The sequence below is a fragment of the Somniosus microcephalus genome, chromosome 17 (assembly GCF_052327205.1).
Source record: "Somniosus microcephalus isolate GS21.2 chromosome 17, FLI_Smic_1.0, whole genome shotgun sequence".
Classification (NCBI taxonomy): Eukaryota; Metazoa; Chordata; class Chondrichthyes; order Squaliformes; family Somniosidae; genus Somniosus; species Somniosus microcephalus.
In genome coordinates, this window is record NC_141003.1 from 84,211,311 (window position 1) to 84,235,138 (window position 23,828).

At 47.3% G+C, this 23,828-nt stretch overlaps 1 protein-coding gene across 1 annotated transcript in view; it reads right to left on the minus strand.

Moving 5' to 3' along the window:
• pfkfb3 (6-phosphofructo-2-kinase/fructose-2,6-biphosphatase 3) overlaps positions 1–23,828 on the minus strand; it is a 134,905-nt gene that overhangs the window by 110,445 nt on the left and 632 nt on the right. The gene's annotated exons all lie outside the window — the stretch shown is intronic.

A 23,828-nucleotide genomic window follows, 5' to 3' on the forward strand; every position in this document is an offset into this window, starting at 1 on the left:
GCGTCAAGAATTTGCAAACAGGAAGGCTTGGTGTGTATTTTTGATGGGGATGCGGGAATTTTTGGAGAGGGTTATCCCGAGCCACCAGAAAGAATGTAACTCCCTGTGACCTTTGATCAGAAGTCGACTTCCTGAGAGTCACAATAATGTGTCACATGGCAACACCATGTGACTATTAAATATGACAAGACTCACCAAAACTCACATATTTTCAACAATTTTGGAGAATTTTAGCTATGAGGAAAGATTGGATAGGCTTTGGGTTGTTTTCTTTGGAGCAGAGGAGGCCGAGGGGAGATTTAATTGAGGTGTATAAAATTATGAGGGGCCTAGATAGAGTGGATAGGAAGGACCTATTTCCCTTTGCAGAGGGTTCAATAACCAGGGGGCAGAGATTGAAAGTAATTAGTCGGAGGATTAGAGGGGAGTTGAGGAGAACTTTTTTCCCCCAGAGGGTGGTGAGGGTCTGGAACTCACTGCCTGAAAGGGTGGTAGAGGCAGAAACCCTCATCACATTTAAAAAGTACTTGGATATGCACTTGGAGTGCCGTAACCTACAGGGCTACGGACCCAGAGCTGGAAAGTGGGATTAGGTGGGATTAGGGATTCGGTTCTTTTTCAGCCGGCACGGACATGACGGGCCGAATGGCCTCCTTCTGTGCAGTAATTTTCTCTGATTCTATAAAGCACGACATAAAGTGTATTCATAACCATTTTAATTAGCTGTTCTAAGAGCTAGTGGGATGAAAGCCAGTTCGGATTATTTTCTATTTTGAAACTTAATGGCCGTGTCAATCTCTGCAGCAAAGGAACAAGATGAACCATTGCGCATCAAAGTAATAAAAGATGATCGTGATATGCTGAGTGTTATCAACAGCAATATAAATCTGAGGTTCAAAATTCTCTGCCCCCAGACCAGCTGAATTTTGACAGCTGAGCTATTTTTGTTCTGCACGAACTCTACTCTCCTACACAGCTTCATGTCAGATACTGCCCAAGAAAGAAAGACTTACATTACTATAGCGCCTTTCACGACCACTGGACGTCCCAAAACGCTTTACAGCCAATGAAATACTTTTTGAAGTGCAGTCACTGTTGTAATGTGGGAAACACGGCAGCCAATTTGCGCACAGCAAGATCCCACAAACAATAATGTGATAATGACCAGATCATCTGTTTTAGTGATGTTGATTGAGGGATAAATATTGGGCAGGACACCGGGGAGAACTCCCCTGCTCTTCTTCGAAATAGTGGCCGTGGGATCTTTTACGTCCCCGTGAGAGAGCAGACGGGGCCTCGGTTTAATGTCTCACCCGAAAGACGGCACCTCCGACAGTGCAGCACTCCCTCAGTACTGCCCTGGAGTGACAGCCTAGATTTTTGTGCTCAAGTCTCTGGAGTGGGACTTGAACCCACAACCTTCTGACTCAGAGGCGAGGGTGCTGCCCACTGAGCCACAGCCGGCACATAACCACCGTGTTTGTAATCTCAGTCGCTGGGCAGGAATTGCACAGGATCGGTGGAACGCTGGTTCTACGCCCCACCCAATATTACATTCATGGAAAGTAAATTCAGGCAGGGGTTCAAACCAGCGTTGCACCCGATCTCGTCAGTTTCCCGACGGGCGGGTCAGATTAAAATTGTCCCCGTGTTTACAAACAGCGTAAAAGCTACAGCCTGCAATTAAAACAGTTTTCTACAATCCGTGAAAAATAAACCCCGAGTTTACTGGAGCTAAAGCCAAGAATCAGCAGATCCTTTGAAGAATGCACGACGTGAAAGTGAAGCAATGCTGCCCCCTGATGGTGAAAGACTGGATTGTGCCATGACACTGCTGCACATCATTCACAACACTGAAGACCGGGAAACAGACCCTGTCATTAACAAATGATGATTAATAAATTATTGAATGCATGGGTTTTTATTTAATGGGATCACATCACTTTGAAAGTAACTGTCCCTCATTACTGAATGAATCAGGACTTTTCGCCAGTTTAGATTACAACTATTTTAAAACAAACTGTTTTATCCACTTTTCTACTATTTTTAAAAAAAGAAATAAGACTTGCATTTCTAAAGCCTATTTCACGACATCCCAAAGCGCTTTACAGCCAATGAAGTGCTTTTTGAGGTGTAGTCACTGTTGTAATGTAGGAAACGCAGCAGCCAATTTGTGCACAGCAAGCTCCCACAAACAGCAATCTGATGATGACCAGATAATCTGTTTTAGTGATGTTGATTGTGGGATAAATATTGGCCAGGACACCGGGGATAACTCCCCTGCTCCTCTTCAAATAGTGCCATGGGATCTTTTATATCCACCAGAGAGAGCCGAAAGACGGCACCTCTGGCAGTGCAGCACCCCCTCAGCACTGCACTGGGAGAGTCAGCTTAGAATTTTTGTGCTCAAGTCTCTGGAGTGGGTCTTAAACCCACAACCTTCTGACTCAGAAGATGAGAGTGTCACCCACTGAGCCACAGCTGACACTTATCAAAGATCAGGCACAGGCACGATGGGCCGAATGGCCTCCTTCTGTGCTGTATCATTCCATGATTCTATGGCAGCCCTGTCAGTGTATCAGGAGTGCCATTCTGCTTAAAATGATTTTTTTTTAATCGTCAGTGGTATAATTGAAAAATAAACAGTGTAAACCGATGCCAATTTAGGAATGCTGCTCCTGTGAACTTCCCCTGTGCTATCTAACCACGGTCCCAGGATAGTAGTCCCCCGTCAGATCTCCCCTCCATCGGTTTTACTCTCCGAGTCCCATGATGCCCCTGCCAAGCTGCACTGTGTTTCAGCAACAGTCTCTGCATCATTCTCCCAGTAGCACCTCCCTCACTCGGACCCCTCGGGAATCTCCGGATTCCAGTAAAGGGCCGTGACAATCTGTAATTTGTCATAATCTGCTGTGCGACTTCTCCGGGCTTACACGGACAGAAAAACCTCGCCAATATGTCAGGGCCAGTGATTTGAGGCAGCCAGATATCCTTCGAACTGCAATAAGAACATAAGAATTAGGAGCAGGAGTCAGCCATATGGCCCCTCGAGCCTGCTCCACCATACGGCCCCTCGAGCCTGCTCCGCCACACGGCCCCTCGAGCCTGCTCCGCCATACGGCCCCTCGAGCCTGCTCCGCCATTCAATAGATCATGGCTGAGCTCCGACCTCAACTCCACTTTCCTGCCCAATCTCCATATCCCTCGATTCCCCTAGGGTTGGATTTTACTCACCGAGACGCATTGGGGAGCGGGACTGCTGCCTTCCGGGTTCTAGTCCCGCCCCCAGCGACGCCCGACACATAGATGCTATTTTCCCCTGATTGGCCCTGTTAAGCCCCGCCCTGCGGGCGTGCCGGGCAATTAAGGGAAAGCCGGTGTCAGATGACGTCAGTTGATGACGCTTCATCTGCCGGTTTTCTTAAAGGCACATGAACCATAAAGATCTGACAGTGTTTGACAGCATTGAGGTGCTGTCAAACACTGACGATCACTGTACAAAGGTGAGCCCTTGCCCCCCAGGCTCTCCAGTGACTCTCTCCTTCGGATGAAACAGATGGCAGTTGCAGGTGAGGGTACAGAAGCGATCTGTCACTTCTCCCAATGAGGTGAGGCCACAATAACACTTCATAGCTTGTCACCTACAGAAAAATCTAAACACATTGAAAATGACTTACCCAACATTTCCTTACTTCCGATACTCACCAGTGTCCCTTTGCATCCTCCACACCACTTCTGCAGCTGTCATCTATACACCAACATAACAACAGACCCACAGCACGCCTCATTTACCCTGGCGGGGTTCGCCGACATCGGGAAGCCCACAACAGAAGTCTCAAAATTGGAAAAAGCCTGTTAACTGCCTGTTAACTACCTGTTAAACATAGAAACATAGAAGATAGGAGCAGGAGTAGGCCATTCGGCCCCTCGAGCCTGCACCACCATTCTATGAGATCATGGCTGATCATCCAAACTCAGTACCCCGTACCTGCCTTCTCCCCATATCCCTTGATACCTTTAGCTCTAAGAAATATATCTAACTCCTTCTTGAATATATTTAAAGACTTGGCCTCAACCGCCTTCTGTGGTAGAGAATTCCACAGGTTCACCACTCTGGGTGAAGAAATTCTTCCTCATCTCTGTCCTAAATGGCTTACCCCTTATCCTTAGACTATGACCCCTGGTTCTGGACTCTCCGACCATCGGGAACATTCTACCTGCATCTAGTTTGTCCAGACCTGTCAGAATTTTATAAGTTTCGATGAGATCCCCTCTCATTCTTCTAAACTCCAGCGAGTATAAGCCCAATCGACCCAATCTCTCCTCATACGTCATTCCTGCCATCCCAGGGATCAGCCTGGTGAATCTTCGCTGAAATCCTTCCATGGCAAGAACATCCTTCCTCAGATAAGGCGACCAAAACTGCACAGAGTACTCAAGGTGTGGTCTCATCAAGGCCCTGTACAACTGCAGCAGGACATCCTTGCTCCTGTACTCAAACCCTTTCCCTATGAAGGCCAACATACCATTTGCCTTCTTCACCGCCTGCTGCACCTGCATGCTTACCTTCAGCGACTGGTGCACAAGGACACCCAGGTCTCGTTGCACTTCCCCTTCTCCCAATCTATTGCCATTCAAATAATAGCCTGCCTTTCTGTTTTTTACACCAAAGTGGATAACCTCGCATTTATCCACGTTATATTGCATCTGCCACGCTTCTGCCCAATCACCCAACCTGTCCAAATCATCCTGGAGTTTCTCGGTATCCTCCTCGCAGCACACACGCCCACCCAGCTTTGTGTCATCTGCAAACTTGGAGATATTACATCTAGTTCCCTTATCTAGATCATTAATGTATATTGTGAATAGCTGGGGTCCAAGGACCGATCCCTGCGGTACCCCACTAGTCACTGCCTGCCACTCGGAAAAAGACCCGTTAATTCCTACTCTCTGCTTTCTGTCCGCCAACCAGTTCTCTATCCAAGTCAATACCTTGCCCCCAATCCCATGTGCCTTAACTTTACACGCTAACCTCTTATGCGGGACCTTATCGAAAGCCTTTTGAAAGTCCAAATACACCACATCTACTGGTTCTCCCTTATCTATTTTCCCAGTTACATCCTCAAAAAATTCCAGTAGATTAGTCAAGCACGATTTACCTTTTGTAAATCCATGTTGACTTTGTCCGATCCTGTCACTGTTTTCCAAGTGCTCTGCTATTACATCTTTTATAATGGACTCTAGCATTTTCCCCACTACTGATGTCAGGCTTACTGGTCTATAATTCCCTGTTTTCTCTCTACCACCCTTTTTGAATAGTGGGGTAACATTAGCTACCCTCCAATCCATGGGTACAGTTCCAGATTCCAGCTAATTTTGGAAGATGATCAGCAATGCATCTACTATTTCTAGGGCCACCTCCTTAAGTACCCTAGGATGTAGATTATCAGGCCCTGGGGATTTATCGGCCTTCAATCCCGTCAATTTCCCTAACACCATTTCCCTACAAATACTGATTTCTTTCAGTTCCTCCCTCTCATCAGACCCTATGTTCTCCAACATCTCTGGAAGGTTATTTGTGTCCTCCTTTGTGAAGACAGAACCAAAATATGCATTTAATTGGTCTGCCATTTCTTTGTTCCCCATTATAATTTCCCCTGCTTCTGACTGCAAGGGACCTACACTTGATTTCACTAATCTTTTTCTCTTCACATATCTATAAAAGCTCTTAGTCAGTTTTTATGTTCCCTGCAAGCTTACTTTCATATTCTATTTTCCCCTTCTTAATTAATCCCTTTGTCCTCCTTTGTTGAATCCTAAACTGCTCCCAATCCTCAGGGTTACCACTTTTTCTGGCCAATTTATATGTCCTCTCCTTGGATCTTATGCTATCCCTAATTTCCCTTGTTAGCCACGGTTGAGTCACCCTTTTTGTTTTATTCTTATCCCAAACTGGGATGAACAACTTCTGTAGTTCATCCATGCTGTCTTTGAATGTTTGCCATTGCCTATCCACCATCAACCCTTTGAGTGACATTCCCCAATCAATCCTATCCAACTCGCACCTCATACCATCGTAGTTTCCTTTATTTAAATTCAGGACCCTAGTCTCCGAGTCAACTACTTCACTCTCCATCCTAATGAAGAATTCTATCATATTATGATCGCTCTGACCCAAGGGGTCTCGTACAACAAGATTGCTAATTAATCCTCTCTCATTACATAATACCCAGTCTAAGGTGGCCTGATCTCTGGTTGGTTCCTCGACATATTGTTCCAGAAAACCATCCCGTAAACATTCTAGGAATTCCTCCTCCACAGTATTTTTACTAATTTGGTTAGCCCAATCTATATGTAAATTAAAGTCACCCATGATGACTGCTGTGCCCTTACTGCATGCTTCTCTAATTTCCCTTTTAATGCCATCCCCAACCTCCGTATTACTGTTTGGAGGTCTATATACCACTCCCACTAACGTTTTCTGCCGCTTGATATTTTTCAGTTCTACCCATACAGATTCCGCATCATCAGAGTTAATACCCTTCCTTTCAATTGTGTTAATCCCCTCTTTAACCAGCAATGTTACCCCACCTCCCTTTCTTTTTTGCCTATCCTTCCTAAATATTGAATACCCCTGGATGTTGAGTTCCCAGCCTTGGCCACCCTGGAGCCATGTTTCTGTAATCCCAATCAAATCATATTCGTTTACCTCTATTTGCACAGCTAATTCATCCACTTTGTTCCGAATGCTCCTTGCATTAAGACACAAAGCCTTCAGGCTTGTTTTTTTAACGCTCTCAGACCTATATGAATTATTATTTACTGTGACCATGTTTGATTTAAACCATTGAGTTCTTTGCCTTCTAATTTTGTTTTTCTCCTTCCTGTCTTTTGCTTTTTTCCTTGTTTCCCTTTCCTCTGTCTCCCTGCTCAGGTTCCCAACCCCCTGCCACTTTAGTTTAAACCCTCCCCAACAGCACTAGCAAACACTCCCCCTAGGACATCGGTCCCGGCCCTGTCCAGGTGCAAACCGTCCCGTTTGTACTGGTCCCACCTCTCCCAGAACCGGTTCCAATGTCCAAGGAATTTGAATCCCTCCCCCTTGCACCATTCCTCTGGCCATGTATTCATTTGAAATATCCTCCTATTTCTACTCTGACTAGCACGTGGCACTGGTAGCAATCCTGAGATTACTACCTTTGAGGTCCTATTTTTAAATTTACCTCCTAACTCCCTATATTCCGCTTTTAGGACCTCATCCTGTTTTTTACCTATATCGTTGGTGCCTATGTGCACCACGACAACTGGCTGTTCGCTCTCCCCCTCCAAAATGTTCTGCAGCCGCTCCGAGACGTCCTTGACCCTTGCACCAGGGAGGCAACACACCATCCTGGAGTCTCGATTGCGGCCGCAAAAACGCCTATCTATTCCCCTCTTCCACTCTTTTTCCTCCCAGCCTGTGCAGCAGAGCCACCCATGGTGCCAGGAAGTTGGCTGCTGCTGCCTTCCCCTGATGAGTCATCCCCCCCAACAGTATTCAAAGTGGTATATCTGTTGGAGAGGGGGATGGCCGCAGGGGATTCCTGCACTACCTGCCTGTGCCTCTTACTCTGCCTGCTGGTCACCCATTCCCTTCCTGCCTGTACACCCTTTACCTGCGGTGTGACCAACTCGCTAAATGTGATATTCACGACGTCCTCAGCATCGCGAATGCTCCAAAATGAATCCATCCGCAGCTCCAGTGCCGCAATGTGGTCTGTCAGTAGCTGCAGCTGGACACACTTCCCGCACACATGGTCGTCAGGCAATTAAGTGGCGATAATCCTCTTCCTGCCACTAGGAGTCGGGTCCCTATGCAAATCAGGGACCCGACTCCCGGGAAGATTGATTGGAAGTGGGTTGGGAGCAGGTTCGGGACCCGCTCCCGTTCTTTTTGACTTTCCCAGCAGTCCCGCCTCTAAACCCGCCACCTCAGGGCTGGTAAAATCCAGCCCCTAGAGTCCAAAAATCTATTGATCTCAGTCTTGAATATACTCAACGACTGAGCCTCCACAGCCCTCTGGGGTAGAGAATTCCAAAGACTCACAACCCTCTGAGTGAAGAAATTCCTCCTCATCTCAAATGGCCAACCCCTTATCCTGAGACTGTGACCCCTAGTTCTAGACACTCCAGCCAGGGGGAAACAACCTCTCAGCATCTACCCTGTCAATCCCCCTCAGAATCTTATATGTTTCAATGAGATCACCTCTCATTCTTCTAAACTCCAGAGAGTATAGCCACTGCAGGCGTGTAATTTGCCGCCTCAGTTCGCTAATTTAGCATAAAACATCCCAGAGGCGGTGATAAAGGCCGGTTTCTCAGCAGAGCTAAGCAACTCGAAATCACCAGTAATTCACCATCTCCTCAACAGTACTGACGAGCAGGGATCTACTTTAAGTTGGGTTGCAGTCCTAGCACGGTAGTCATAGATACCAGGCAGGAGAGCTTCCACTCGGTTGCGCTGGCTCTTTTTCAGCGCAGTTCGCCCCGAAATCATCCGAACTGGCGCAAAAAGATCGCGGAATTTCAAGCGCAAATCGAGTTTCCGCAAACTTTTGCGCCGCTTTTTTAAAAAACACCATGCCGTAAGCCGGTCCCGCCCACAAAACTGGCCACGCCCCCCCCTGGGATCGACTGGATCACCGTGGCGCGTTACCGCTAACTGCGTTCATTGCGGGCAATGTTCCCTGCAATTTTATTTTTGGCTCCTTAACGAGCTGCGCGGCCCAATCAAAAGTCTGCACTTGCGCGGTTTTTTCAACCGAAAAGCCGGATGCGCGGGACCCCCGGAGCGCCGCACAGCTTAAAGGCAACGTTGGTTGCGGGCCTTCGAGAAGGCCATTAAAATTCAGCTCGCGATCTTCAGGAGCGCCCCCTGACTTACTGCCGGACGCTATGTCCGACGGGGTCAGGGTGGCCTACCTGCGGCCGGGGAGGCGCAATTTAAAGGCGAGGTGCGGGGCGGCCATTTTTGTTGCTGGCCGTCTGCCAGCACCTGCCTGCGCTCCCATCCCCGGCCTCCTGAACCGCCCCCGCGGAGTGCCAGCTGCGCTCCAAGAGCCCAGCATTTCTCTTGAGTGCCGGGCTCTTTTGCTGGCACTCCCGATCCCCAGGGGCCCAGCTGGGCCCCGGGTCGCGCTGCGCAAGGCCCCTCCCCTTTAAGAAGGGTAGGAAGGCCTGCAATACCGTGGCACGTGGCGCCGCGATATTGACTCGCTGTGCCCCAAGAGGGAGGAGGGGTGCTTCCAGTTGCGCCCCAGTTCCCTCTTGGGGCAGAACCACTCAAGTTCCGGCGCGGGGGCACTTAAATTTCCGGGCCAGCGAAGTTAGCGCCCCATTCTTAGCCCTATACATCCCACTGCAAACTGTTGGCTACACCCACAAAAATCAGGCTCAGGCCAGAATACAAACTGCTTCTATATGACATTCCCGGACTGGAGAATTTTAGCTATGAGGAAAAATTGGATAGGCTGGGGTTGTTTTCTTTGGAACAGAGGAGGCTGAGGAGAGATTTAATTGAGGTGTATAAAATTATGAGGGGTCTAGATAGAGTGGATAGGAAGGACCTGTTTCCCTTAGCAGAGAGGTCAATAACCAGGGGGCATAGATTTAAAGTAATTGGTAGAAGGATTAGAGGGGAGTTGAGGAGAACTTTTTCCACCCAGAGGGTGGTGGGGGTCTGGAACTCACTGCCTGAAAGGGTGGGAGAGGCAGAAACCCTCATCACATTTAGAAAGTACTTGGATATGCACTTGAAGTGCCGTAACCTGCAGGGCTATGGACCAAGAGCTGGAAAGTGGGATTAGGCTGGAGAGCTCTTTTTTCGACTGGAATGGACACGATGGGCCGAATGGCCTTCTGTGCCGTAAATTTCTATGATTCTAAGTATGTACATAGGACACCATGAACACAGCCCGTCGAGTGCGCTCGTTATAGAGACATGTACGGTCGACGCTACTGTCGTTTTTAAATCTCCTGACAGAATGTACCGTTAATGTAATTCCTGATCCTGAAAAGTAATGAAGCAAAATTTCAGGCTGTTCAACATGTCCAATTCTTCACCCTGGCAAGATACTTTCCACGCACAACTCCTCATCCCAGCTCAGCAACAATGGAACCATCAAATCAGCTTAATTTGCAGCTATATGTGGAACTCGCTACCACAGGGAGTGGCTGAGACAAATAGTTTCGATGCATTTAAGGAGAGGCTAGATAAACATATGAGGGAGAAGGGAATAGAGGGTTAAGCCATCCTTGCTGATCTACCTTCTACGTAGAGTTTATGCTGCAGCTGTACAAAGCCCTGGTTGGACCACACCTGGAGCACTGGGAGCAGTTCTGGGCACCACACCTTCGGAAGGATATATTGGCCTTGGAGGGAGGCCAGCGTAGGTTTACCAGAATGATACCCGGACTTCAAGGGTTAAGTTACGAGGAGAGATTACGCAAATTAGGATTGTATTCCCTGGAATTTAGAAGGTTAAGGGTTGATCTGATCGAAGTTTTCAGGATATTAAGGTGAACAGATAGGGTAGATAGAGAGAAACTATTTCCGCTGGTTGGGGAGTCTCGGACTAGGGGGCAGAGTCTAAAAATTAGAGCCAGACCTTCAGGAGTGAAATTAGGAAACACTTCTACACACAAAGGGTGGTAGAAGTTTGGAACTCTCTTTCTCAAACAGCAATTGATGCTAGATCAATTGTTCATTTTAAATCCGAGATTGATAGGTTTTTATTAACCAAAAGTATTAAGGGACACGGGGCAAAGGCGGGTATATGGAGTTAAGTCGCAGATCAGCCATGATCTCATTGAATGACGGAACAGGCTCAAGGGGCTGAATGGTATGTTTCTGCGTTCCTACGTAAGCTGACACCAATCATCGGTATTAAGGATTCTAAATTGCATCAAATATAACCTCATGAGGAAGGTTAAAGAGGTGATTCAGATCAACTCTGATAGCGGCGGTATTATGGGATGTAGGGGTTTTAATTCCTCATTGGCTGAGTGTCACTGGGCAGCTTTCCTACTAAGCCCTCAATCCTCAACTAAATGACCTGGTGTCAGCACCAGGTAACATTATACGTGTCCAGTCTCCGCTCGCTCTCCAGATATAGGATCTGGGTTTATATTATTTGTGACAGTACTCCTTTAATAATCTATTTTTACCGCCAACATATAAAATATTTTTTACGCTGCCTTTAGCTAAACTGACTAGTCCTGACCATCGATGTTACAATTTATCATTAGATTTAACTGCAATAGGCACAAGAGCAGGCTCCTTATCCCAAGCCTGCAACCTCTGCCACCTGGAAGGACAAGGGCAGCTGGCGCACGGGAACACCACCACCTCCAAGTTCCCCTCCAAGTCACACACCATCCTGACTTGGAAGTATACCGGCCGTTCCTTCATCATCGCGGGGTCAAAATCCTGGAACTCCCTCCCTAACAGCACTGTGGGAGCACCTTCACCACACGGACTGCAGCGGTTCAGGAAGGCGGCTCACCACCACCTTCTCAAGAGCAATTAGGGATGGGCGATAAATGCTGGGCCTTGCCAGCGACGCCCACATCCCGTGAACGAATAAAATAGGTGGGAAGCCTGGCCCCACAAGCCCAGGACGACGTCTGAACCGTGCACTTTGGCATCGCTTGGGTGATAATCAAGGGCAGGAGTCCTGCTGATTTGTTTTCCCTTTCCTTGACCCAGGGGTCCTCAGTCCTCTCCCAACTGTAGAGGACCCTCACCATTCCACTGGCTGATATCAGCTATTAGCTGTTGACCAGGCACTGACCTGGGAACTCCCCAACAGCCATGACTCAGCACCTGATTACACACTGCCGGAAAGGTGCAAATGTGTTTTGTTAATTACGTAACAAATGACTGCAGCAACACTCCCATAGCTCAGGGGGTTGAATTCAATGACTTTTCTTTTCATCTTTTGTGATTCCTGAAATGAACAGCCTTTTACAACAGGAGGTAAACTTGTTTGTACAACCAAGCAATCTTAGTAGCGCACGTCAGGCACAAACTGACAGAACCCAAATTGGTTCAGTGGGCAAGGTGGATATTAGTAAAAGCACTCCTTATCCAGAGAGCTGCCAAGCCAAGGTTAGTCCGAGGCTATGCACTGAGAACTCTTAATAGACTTATCTCACATATTCAACCTGGCATCCTTGGCCGACTGTCCTTGTCATTCTGAAGTTGTGCAGAGAGCTTTGCCCTTGGCTCTCTTATTACAGTAATCTATTCTCATTTGTGAAGGTCCTTGCGACACCATTTTACACTGAAGACACTATATAAAGCAGGTTCTTATTATTTTTCTTCCGGTCGCCTGTCATTTCAATTCTCTGCTCCGCTCCCACTCAGACCTCACCATTTGCGGCCTCTTGCATTGTTCCACGGAAGCTCAGCGTAAACTCGAGGAACAGCAGCTCATCTTCCGATTAGTCACTTTACAGCCTTCCGGATTCAATATCGAGTTCAACAACTTCAGATCATAACCTCGGCCCCTATTATATTTTTATATTTTTTATCCACACTTTCGGTTTGTGACTTTTCCTTTTTTCCCTCTCTCCCACATGGCAGCTGTCTCTCACTCTGCCAGCGCATTTCACACTTCATCTAGAGCCATCCTTTGTCTCTTTACCTGTCCTATTACCATCTCGTCTCGCCTTGAATGTCTCTTAATGTCTCTTCTTTCATCCCCTCCCCCATTTCCCAGCCCCCAAACTGCCTTTTAATCTGTTTCATTTCCTGCCTTTTCTCTCAGTCCTGACGAAGGGTTTCGACCCGAAACATTGACTCTATTTCTCTCTCCACAGATGTTGCCTGGCCTGCTGAGTTTTTCCAGCATTTTCTGTTGTTATTTCGTCATCTTGTTATTATTTTTGTTCGGTGAGGGTATCAAAGGATATGGAGCTAAGGTGGGTAAATAGAGTTGAGGTACAGATCAGCCATGATCTAATTGAATGGTGGAGCAGGCTCAAGGCCTTTGTTACCTCCTAGCTCTGACTATTCCAACCCACTCCTGTCCGGCCTCCCATATCCTACCCTCCCTAAACTTGAGGTCTTCCAAAACTCGGCTGCCCATGTCCTAACTCGCACCAAGTCCCGTTCACCCATCACCCCTGTGCTCGCTGACCTACATTGGCTCCCGGTTAAGAAACGCCTCGATTTTAAAATTCTCATCCTTGTTTTCAAATCCCTCCACGGCCTCGCCCCTCCCTATCTCTGTAACCTTCTTCAGCCCCACAACCTCCCCGCCCTGAGATATCTGCACTCCTCCAATTCTGGCCCCTTGAACATCCCTGATTATAATCGCTGCACCATTGGCGGCCGTGCCTTCAGCTGCCTGGGCCCTAAGCTCTGGAATTCCCTCCCTAAACCTCTCTGCCTCTCTCTCCTCCTTTAAGATGCTCCTTAAAACCTACCTCTTTGACCAAGCTTTTAGTTATCTGCCCAAATATCTCCTTATGTGGCTCGGTGTCAAATTTTGTTTGATAATCGCTCCTGTGAAGCACCTTGGGACGTTTTACTACGTTAAAGGCGCTGTATAAATGCAAGTTGTTGTTGTGGTTGAGGGGCTGAATGGCCTACTCCTGATCCTCTGTTATAACATTCTTTAGTGCCGTCAATGAACACATGCTGCAGTGGTGTGGTGGGGCAGCAGGTTTGTGACACTGTGGATCAGTGGAACAGCCATTCCCCCCACCCCCACCACAATTAGCCCCAGACCAGTGCAGAGCTGCACGGAGGTACCAGGCTTCACCCGAGGAAGGCAGGGGGGACAAATAAAATCAGAGGGCCATTTATCGCACCACTGCTAGGCAGCTGAGAGGGGCATAGAAAGATCCCTGGGAACGGAAAGCATAACTGTCTCCAAGGTATTATGTGAGATACAAGACAGGGTGTCTCAGAAAATAAAAAAAAAACTTACATTTATCGGAGCGCATTTAATATAGTAAAATGTCCCAAGGCACTTAACAAAAGCGAGATCAATAAAAACATTTTTGGCACCGAACCACATAAGAAGATATTAGGGCAGGTGAAAGAGGTAGGTTTTAAGGAGCATCTTAAAGGAGGAGAGAGAGGTAGAGAGGCAGAGAGGTTTAGGCAGGGAATTCCAGAGCTCAGGGCCCAGGCAGCTGAAGGCACGGCCGCCAATGGTGGAGCGATTAAAATCGGGGATGCTCAAGAGGCCAGAATTGGAGGAGCGCAGAGATCTCGAAGGCTTGAAGGGCTGGAGGAGATTACAGAGATAGGGAGGGGCGAGGCAATGGAGGGATTTGAAAACAAGGGTGAGAATTTTGCAATCGAGGCGCTGCTTAACCGGGAGCCAATGTAGGTCAGCGAGCACAGGGGGCGATGGGCAAACGATGAAGAGAATACAATCTACAAATAAGGCAGTGGGTAATGCGCATTTAAAATAAAATGCAGTGAACCCGAGATGAAGCCTGTCCCTAATGACCACTTTTGGACTTAGCTGTATGTTGTTGACTCAGAAGTTTTAATACAGGTCCAGCTTGGAAACTTACACCTCCTGTTGGTACTACGATCAGCTGGTTCTTACAATAGGTGGGCTTCAAGGCAGATTCTGCAGTCCTTACAGATTAATACGCATTATTTAAGCGTATAATTAATTTGTATAAGGCGGTACAGTGATGCAGAGCACTGGGGCGTGGGCATGCAGCACCTGCAGTGAGAGGACAGCAGCTCCGATCCCTCACTACACATGAATCCGAATCCAGGATGATGCCAGAACTACGAGGCTATACCCGTCAGGAAAGGACGAACAGAGATGAAAAGAGAAGGCTGAGGGGTGACCCAATAGAGGGCTTTAAAATTATGAAAGGTTTCGATAGAGTAGACAGAGATAATGTTTCCACTTGTGCGGAAGAGCAAAACTAGAGGCCATCAATATAAGATAGTCACCGAGAAATCAAATAGGGAATTCAGAAGAAACTTCTTTACCCAGAGAGTGGTGAGAATGTGGAGCTCGCTGCCACAGGGAGTGGTTGAGGGAGAAGGGAATAGAGGATTATGCTGATCAAGTTAGATGAGGAAAGACGGGGGGAGGCTCGAGTGGAGCATAAACGCCGGCATGGACTGGTTGGGCCGAATGGCCCGTTTCTTCTGTGCCATATATCCGATGAAATTCTACGGCACTCTGCACAGCAAGGCACCAAGTGGAGACAAGGCAGCTCACTGCAGGGGACAGGAAATCCAAGAAGGTGTATTGCTCACCCCTGTCAACTGGCCAAAGAGTGTGGTGGCAGTATTCTGGGAGCAGGCTCGCTGCCTGCCTTCACAGCCACCGAAGTACACAGATCACAAGGACCCATGAGGGTGTTGAAAGGGTTACGTTTCCCGAGAAAATTAAAAGCTTTAGCAGCACATGCTTCAAGGGAAATGAGTTTCAACTGCATGCGCAAATGATTATTATGGTTATAAATAGCTTGTGTGGTGCTCCTGTCATTTCAATAGATCAAGCATCAATTAGACACAATAACATTACTGTACAGCTTTCCCCATTGGCTCAGTAAATGTGCTTTATGATGGTGTTACCTTGGGTCTAATACTGTCACGTTATCCGTGCGGTGAATGGTGTTTAGAAGATGTCTCCACTTGATGAGCATTTTAAAATTACAAACATTTTTCAAACACTGATAGATATTGAACAGCTGTGGCCAACCATTAAACATAGAAACATAGAAGATAGGAGCAGGAGTAGGTCATTCGGCCCCTCGAGCCTGCTCCGCCATTCAATGAGATCATGGCAGATCATCCAAATTCAGTACCCTGTCCCTGCCTTCTCCCCATATCCCTTGATCCCTTTAGCCTTAAGAAATATATCTAACTCCTTCTTGAATATATTTAATGAATTGGCCTCCACTGCCTTCTGTGGTAGAGAATTCCACAGGTTCACCAGTCTCTGAGTGAAGAAATTCCTCCTCATCTCTGTCCTAAATGGCTTACCCCTTATCCTTAGACTGTGACCCCTGGTTCTGGACTCCCCGGCCATCGGGAACATCCTTCCTGCATCTAGTCTGTCTAGTCCTGTTAGAATTTTATAAGTTTCAATGAGATCCCCTCTCATTCTTCTAAACTCCAGCGAGTACAAGCCCAATCAACCCAATCTCTCCTCATACATCATTCCCTCCATCCCACGTATCAGTCTGGTGAATCTTCGCTGCACTCCCTCCATGGCAAGAACATCCTTCCTCAGATAAGGCGACCAAAACTGCACACAATACTCAAGGTGTGGTCTCACCAAGGCCCTGTACAACTGCAGCAAGACATCCTTGTTCCTGTACTCAAACCTTCTCGCTACGAAGGCCAACACATCATTTGCCTTCTTAACCGCCTGCTGCACCTGCATGCTTACCTTCAGCGACTGGTGCACAAGGACACCCAGCTCTCGTTGCACTTCCCCTTCTCCAAATCTATTGCCATTCAGATAATAATCTGCCTTCCTGTTTTTGCCACCAAAGTGGATAACCTCACATTTATCCACATTATACTGCATCTGCCATGCTTCTGCCCAATCACCCAACCTGTCCAAATCATACTGGAGTTTCTCGGCATCCTCCTCACAGCACACACGCCCACCCAGCTTTGTGTCGTCTGCAAACTTGGAGATATTACATCTAGTTCCCTCGTCTAGATCATTAATATATATTGTGAATAGCTGGGGTCCAAGGACCGATCCCTGCGGTACCCCACTAGTCACTGCCTGCCACTCAGAAAAAGAGCCGTTTATTCCAACTCTTTGCTTCCTGTCTGCCAACCAGTTTTCTTCCGCAATGCAACAGGTTTCAAAATTCCACACGAGTTGCTATTTTTAAATCTATTGATTCAGACCAATACATTTCACAATGCACTTCACAATGGGCTTTGCTCCCACGTAACTTTCACCCAGATCAAGCCACATTTAGTTACTGCACGGGTTTATAACACACAAAAGGAGGTTAATCCTCTCGTGTGCGCTATTTTTAGCAGATCAATAAGGTGTTTAACCCATAGGTAATGACTGTATTAAAATAGAACACACAGGAACTTGATGGTAAATATTAACCAGTACATTAAAAACAGTGCACGGAAAAATCTGACTCCCCCCCCACCCCGCCTTAAAAGTGACTAATGATCCAATTACCTTCAAAGCATCTTGTGACTTCTTACACAGCAAAGCTACTCCTTAATTGCTGGATAACTGCATCATAGAAATTTACGGCACAGAAGGAGGCCATTCGGCCCATCGTATCATGCCGGTCGAAAAAGAGCTCTCCAGCCTAATCCCACTTTCCAGCTCTTGGTCCGTAGCCCCGTGGGTTCCGGCACTTCAAGTGCATATCCAAGTACTTTTTAAATGTGATGAGGGTTTCTGCCTCTCCCACCCTTTCAGGCAGTGAGTTCCAGACCCCCACCACCCTCTGGGTGAAAAAAGTTCTCCTCAACTCCCCTCTAATCCTTCTACCAATTACTTTAAATCTATGCCCCCTGGTTATTGACCTCTCTGCTAAGGGAAATAGGTCCTTCCTATCCACTCTATCTAGGACTCGCATAATTTTATACACCTCAATTAAATCTCCCCCCAGCCTCCTCCGTTCCAAAGAAAACAGCCCCGGCCTATCCACTCTTTCCTCGTAGCTAAAATTCTCCAGTCCTGGCAACATCCTCGTAAATCTCCTTGTACCCTCGCTAGTATAATCACGTCTTTCCTGTAATGTGGTGACCAGGACTGTACGCAGTACTCTCGCATCACCCCAGTGTGATACTACGTCATAGAGACCTCGAGGTCCTTAGTTCAATCAATGGTCTGTGCTGAATCAGCTGCTGGGACAAGTGACCTCAGATCCTCTGGGCTAGGCTGACAAAAAAATCAGCCAGGCTTCCCACTTCTGATTGACATCCAGTTACCACCTACTGGGAAGAGCTTGATGGATGGCTGGTGAGGACAAGATTAGACTTTGCTATAATACCCCCATGTTTGAATCACCCAATGGCGTTCATTGTCAAGATTTACATTTGGAACAGAGGAGGCTGAGGGGAGATTTACTTGAGGTGTATAAAATGATGAGGGTCCTAGATAGAGCGGATAGGAAGGACCTATTTCCCTTAGCAGAGAGGTCAATAACCAGGGGCATAGATTTAAAGTAATTGGTAGAAGGATTAGAGGGGAGTTGAGGAGAACTTTCTTCACCCAGAAGGTGGTGGGAGTCTGGAACTCACTGCCTGAAAGGGTGGGAGAGGCAGAAACCCTCATCACATTTAAAAAGTATTTGGATATGCACCTGAAGTGCCGTAACCTACAGGGCTACGGACCAAGAGCTGGAAAGTGGGATTAGGCTGGAGAGCTCTTTTTCGGCCGGCACGGACACGATGGGCCGAATGGCCTCCTTCTGTGCTGTAAATTTCTATGATTCTATGAAATGATTCATGTTTGAATAATGGGGGAGGCACTAAGGGCACTCGTCACTCTCTGAGTTGTACCGTGAATCCCCACTGGTATTAAAGTGGAAAAAACAAGGAAGCTGTTGAAAAGACATGAGCAACACAGGATCCACACTGGCACAGACTCCTCACTCGGTACATTCATTATATCTATTTTTAACATTTCCAAATGCTATAGTTCCAAATGGGAAGAAAAGTTATTTTTGCCTGATTCAGCTCCTGTTTGCCAATTTGTTTGCCAGAATGTTTCCTGCCCCACAAGAGGGGAGAACACACTGGATCAAGTCTACACGAGCATTGTAGACGCTTATAAGGCCATTCCCTGCCCCCACCTTGGGAAGTCTGACCACCTCTCCCTGTTTCTAGCCCCGGCATACAAACCGCTCATCAAAAGAGTGAGAACATCAGTGAGATCAGTGAAAGTATGGCCAGAGGGGGCAGTCTCGGAGCTTCAGGATTGCTTCGAACGCACTGATTGGGGCATGTTTGCCCATAATGACATCGAGGAATACGCATCCACAGTGCTATTCTACATTAACAGTTGCGTCGAGGTCGTCACGACCCATAAAAATATCAGGACATACCCCAACCAGAAACCCTGGATGAACGGAGAGGTCCGCTCGCTGTTGAAAGCACGCGACGCAGCATTTAAATCTGGCGACGCGGCGGCTTACAGTGCAGCTAGGACCAACCTAAAAAAGGGTATCAGGACTGCCAAAAGGAAACAGACACTGCGGATAGAGGATCATTTCCACAACAACTCGGACCCCCGGCGCATGTGGCAAGGCATCCAGTCCATCACTGACTACAAGAGCAAAAACACCAGCCCCCCAGTTAGCGATGCCTCCCTTCTGGAGGAGCTTAACAACTTCTACGCTCGCTTCAACAGGGACAACAGGGAGCCGGCTACCAAAGCCTTGCCACCCCCGGAAGACCAGGTGCTCACTCTGTCGACCTCCGACGTAAGGGGTGTTCTACGCGGAGTGAACACACGAAAGGCTGCTGGACCGGATAGCATCCCTGGACGGGTACTCAAGGAATGTGCTGATCAGCTGGCTGGTGTCTTCACCGCCATCTTCAATCTGTCATTGGCCCAGGCAGTAGTCCCTACATGCTTCAAGACCGCTACCATTATTCCTGTGCCAAAACAAACGGCTGTGACGTGCCTGAACGACTATCGACCTGTCACACTCACACCCATCATAATGAAGTGTTTCGAGAGACTGGTCCTGGCTAACATCAAAGCCAGTGTTCCCGCCTCTCTTGACCAACACCAGTTTGCCTATCGTGCAAACAGATCAATGGAGGATGCAATCACAACTGCTCTACACTCTGCACTGAATCACTTAGATGGTAAAGAGACCTACATCAGAATGCTGTTCATAGACTACAGCTCAGCATTCAACACTATCGTCCCCAACAAGCTGGCCACCAAACTCCACACTCTTGGCCTGAACACTTCCCTCTGCAACGGGACCCTGGACTTCCTAACAAACAGACCCCAGTCTGTCAAATTAGGTAACCACACCTCCCCCCCCCGACCCTGAACGCGGGGGCCCCACAAGGATGTGTGCTGAGCCCCCTCCTCTACTCCCTCTTCACCCACGACTGTGTGGCTGTTCATGGTTCCAACACCATCATCAAGTTTGCGGATGATACCACGGTAGTAGGCCAGATCACCAACAACAATGAGTCAGCCTACAGGGAGGAGGTCCAGCATCTCGTGAAGTGGTGCGCCGATAACAACCTGGCCCTTAACATCAAGAAAACCAAAGAAATCATTGTGCACTTCAGGAAGTCTAAAGGTGGAAGTCACACCCCCATCCACATCAATGGGGCTGTGGTGGAAAGGGTGGACAGCTTTAAGTTCCTCGGAGTCCACATCACGGAAGACCTCTCCTGGTCCCTCAATACCTCCTCTCTGGTGAAGAAGGCCTAGCAGCGCCTATATTTCCTAAGGAGGCTGAAGGGATGTAACCTGTCACCCCTGATCCTCTCTAACATTTACCGCTGCACAATAGAGAGCATCCTGACGAACTGTATCACAGTATGGTATGGCAGCTGTAGCTACTATGACCGGAAAGCCCTGCAGCGGGTAGTCAAAACTGCCCAACGCATTACCGGCACCCGGCTACCGACCATAGAGCACATATACCAGAAACGCTGTTTACGGAGGTCACGGGCCATCATCAAAGACCCCACCCACCCCAGCCACAGTCTGTTCGCCCTCCTGCCATCTGGGAGACGCTACAGATGCATTCGCACCCGTACGACCAGATTTAGGAACAGCTTCTTTCCCAGGGCTGTCATCCTACTGAACTCCACAAATAAACTCTAAAGCCTGCACATCTGCCAATGCACTTTATTATGGTTATGTTTATGTTAATGTATTACAAACCAATGTATGTTGAATGTTTAAATGTCTTAATCTAAATGTACACTCTCGGGAGCCGCAAGCCTACATTTCGTTGTACTGCACTTGTGCACTAACAATGACAATAAAGTTGATTATGATTATGAATTTAAACACGGCAGAATAAAGGATCGTGAACCACAAGTCTGTCACCTAAGGGAGTGGTTTAAATTGCTATCTAAATCACGAGAGGAAAGCTCAGCAGATTAAAGTGCATTATCTCAAATCTCGCATTGGACTGCTGCCGGAAACAGGTCTGTACTGTGTCTGTTACCATCTCTGACAAATACCAGGTGCTAAAATTAATTCTCCTTTCAAGATTTCTCTTTATTTATTGCAACGCTTCTTTTCTAGTGGGTGGAGGCCATCTGATATTCAAAATTACCTTTATGTGACATCGAACAGAGGTTGCCAAACCCACCCCACTCTTCGTAGATTCATGTCCCATTCACGCCCCCTTTCTAAGGCAGAGTTCAATCGAATCAAATCAAAAATCAAATCAAATCAACTTTTATTGTCATTGTTAGTGCACAAGTGCAGTACAACGAAATGTAGGCTTGCAGCTCCCGAGAGTTTACATTTAGATTAAGACATTTAAACATTCAACATACATTTGGTTTCAATCCTATTGGTCTCAATAACTGCGGGGGGGGGGAAACTGAGAGGTTCAAATTGCTCACCCGGGGCTGAATGCCTCAAATACCCAACTGTTTCAAGGAACTCTACTTTCGTGCAGAAAGAGACGCCACAGAAAGACCTTTCACTTTATAGAACAGAGGTTATGACTGATTTTATAATGTAGGTCAGAAAGGTGCGTTCGATTACGTTTCTAAGCACCTATTTAAAAAAAATTCCAACTTTGGTTTCTCTCGCAACATATCCCAAGGGAATTCGCTCAGGTTTGTTGTTTACAGGTAGTGAGTGAGTGGGAGACATGAGTAGGAGGTCATCAAATTGAGGGGGTTCATGTGATCTCATAAATGACATGAGTGAAGCTCATGCAGTTTATAGTTATCATCTGAACTTCAATATAACATTGCAGCTTTATAAAGTCACGCTCTGATGTCTCACTTTTCTAACAGTATTCAGTCTATTTTTGTGCCGCCAGCATCTGTCAGAACACATCAATTCCAAGGTAGTAATGTTCACAGTAGAAGATTAATGGTCACAAGATCATTACTGGAACCTATTGAGGAATAAAAATCTGCAGTCTATGTCCAGAAATATTTTGTAGGACAATAATTTACAGCTGTGAATAGTTGCTCAAGGCCACAAATAAAACTCCCTTGGTGGCACAGAGCCGTTTCACACAGTGGAGGATAGAGGGTCATTACTGCACAAGAATCTAGGCTGACACTCCTGTGCAGTGCTGAGGGAGTGCTGCACTGTCGGAGGTGCCGTCTTTCAGATGAGACGTTAAACCGAGTTCCCGTCTGCTCTCTTCAGGTGGATGTAAAAGATCCCAGGGCACTATTTCGAAAAAGAGCAGGGGAGTTCTCCCCGGTGTCCTGGGGCCAATATTTATCCCTCAATCAACATCACTAAAACACATTATCTGCTCATTAACACATTGCTCTTTGTGGGAGCTTGCTGTGCGCAAATTGGCTGCTGCGTTTCCTACATTACAACAGTGACTACACTTCAAAAAAGTACTTCATTGGCTGTAAAGCGCTTTGGGACATCCTGAGGTTGTGAAAGGCGCTATAGAAATGCAAGTCTTGTTTTCTTTTTCTACCAAATTCCCAATCTCAGCCTTGCTGCTGCCAGCAGTGTGCAAACACCTCTCCGCAGCAGCAACGACCCGTATTTCTACAGCTTTGCTCGCGCAAATTAAAATGTCTCCAAGGAGGGAGAAAAGTTTAGGCCGGGCGGTGGGGGAAGAAGGCCAAAGGAACAGTCACAGAGGAGGGTTCTTGGGAGGCCGTTGAAGGCAGCGAGGGAAGAAAACAAGGCAAAGTCATTGCGGGAGAGAATCCCAGAGTGCAGGAGGCTATATAGTCTCAGAATAAGGGGTCAGCCATTTCGGACTGAGACGAAGAGAAATTTCTTCACTCAGAGGGTGGTGAATCTTTGGAATTCTCTGCCCCAGAGGGCTGTGGAGGCTCAGTCATTGAGTATATTCAAGGCTGAGATCGATAGATTTTTGAATATTAAGGGAATCAAGGGATATGAGGATCGGGCAGGAAAGTGGTGTTGAGATAGATGATCAGCCATGATCTTATTGAATGGCGGAGCAGGCTCGAGGGGCCGAATGGCCGACTCTTGCTCCTATTTCTTATGTAAGATTCACCTCCAATAGGGGGAAAACATAGAACAAGCAGTAAATCAGTATCAGAGAAAAAGACTTGCATTTCTATAGCGTCTTTCATGACCACCCGACGTCTCAAATCACTTTACAGCCAATGAAGTACTTTTTGAAGTGTAGTCACTGTTGTAATGTGGGAAACGCGGCAGCCAATTTGCGCACAGCAAGCTCCCACAAACAGCAATGCGATAACGAACAGATAATCAGTTTTAGTAATGTTGATTGAGGGATAAATATTGGCCCCAGGACACCGGGGATAACTCCCCTGCTCCTCTTCGCTCCTTGGGGATCTTTTACGTCCACCTGAGAGAGCAGACGGGGCCTCGGTTTAATGTCTCATCCGAAAGACGGCACCTCCGACAGTGCAGCACTCCCTCAGCATTGCCCTGGATTTTTGTGCTCAAGTCTCTGAGGGTGGGCCAGGATAGTAAGGTGGCGGTGTTACTGAACTACCTCTTAAAGCCTGGCTCTGTAAGATATTAGCCATCTCAAATAGGGGGGAGATGCCCAAAACCTCTCCCCTCATATTCCACTGTGCTCAATCGCTCTGATATCCGCCACACACTTTGTTTCAAACGGATTGGGGTTTTTTTTTTACTTGTAAAGTAAATCGATGGCGC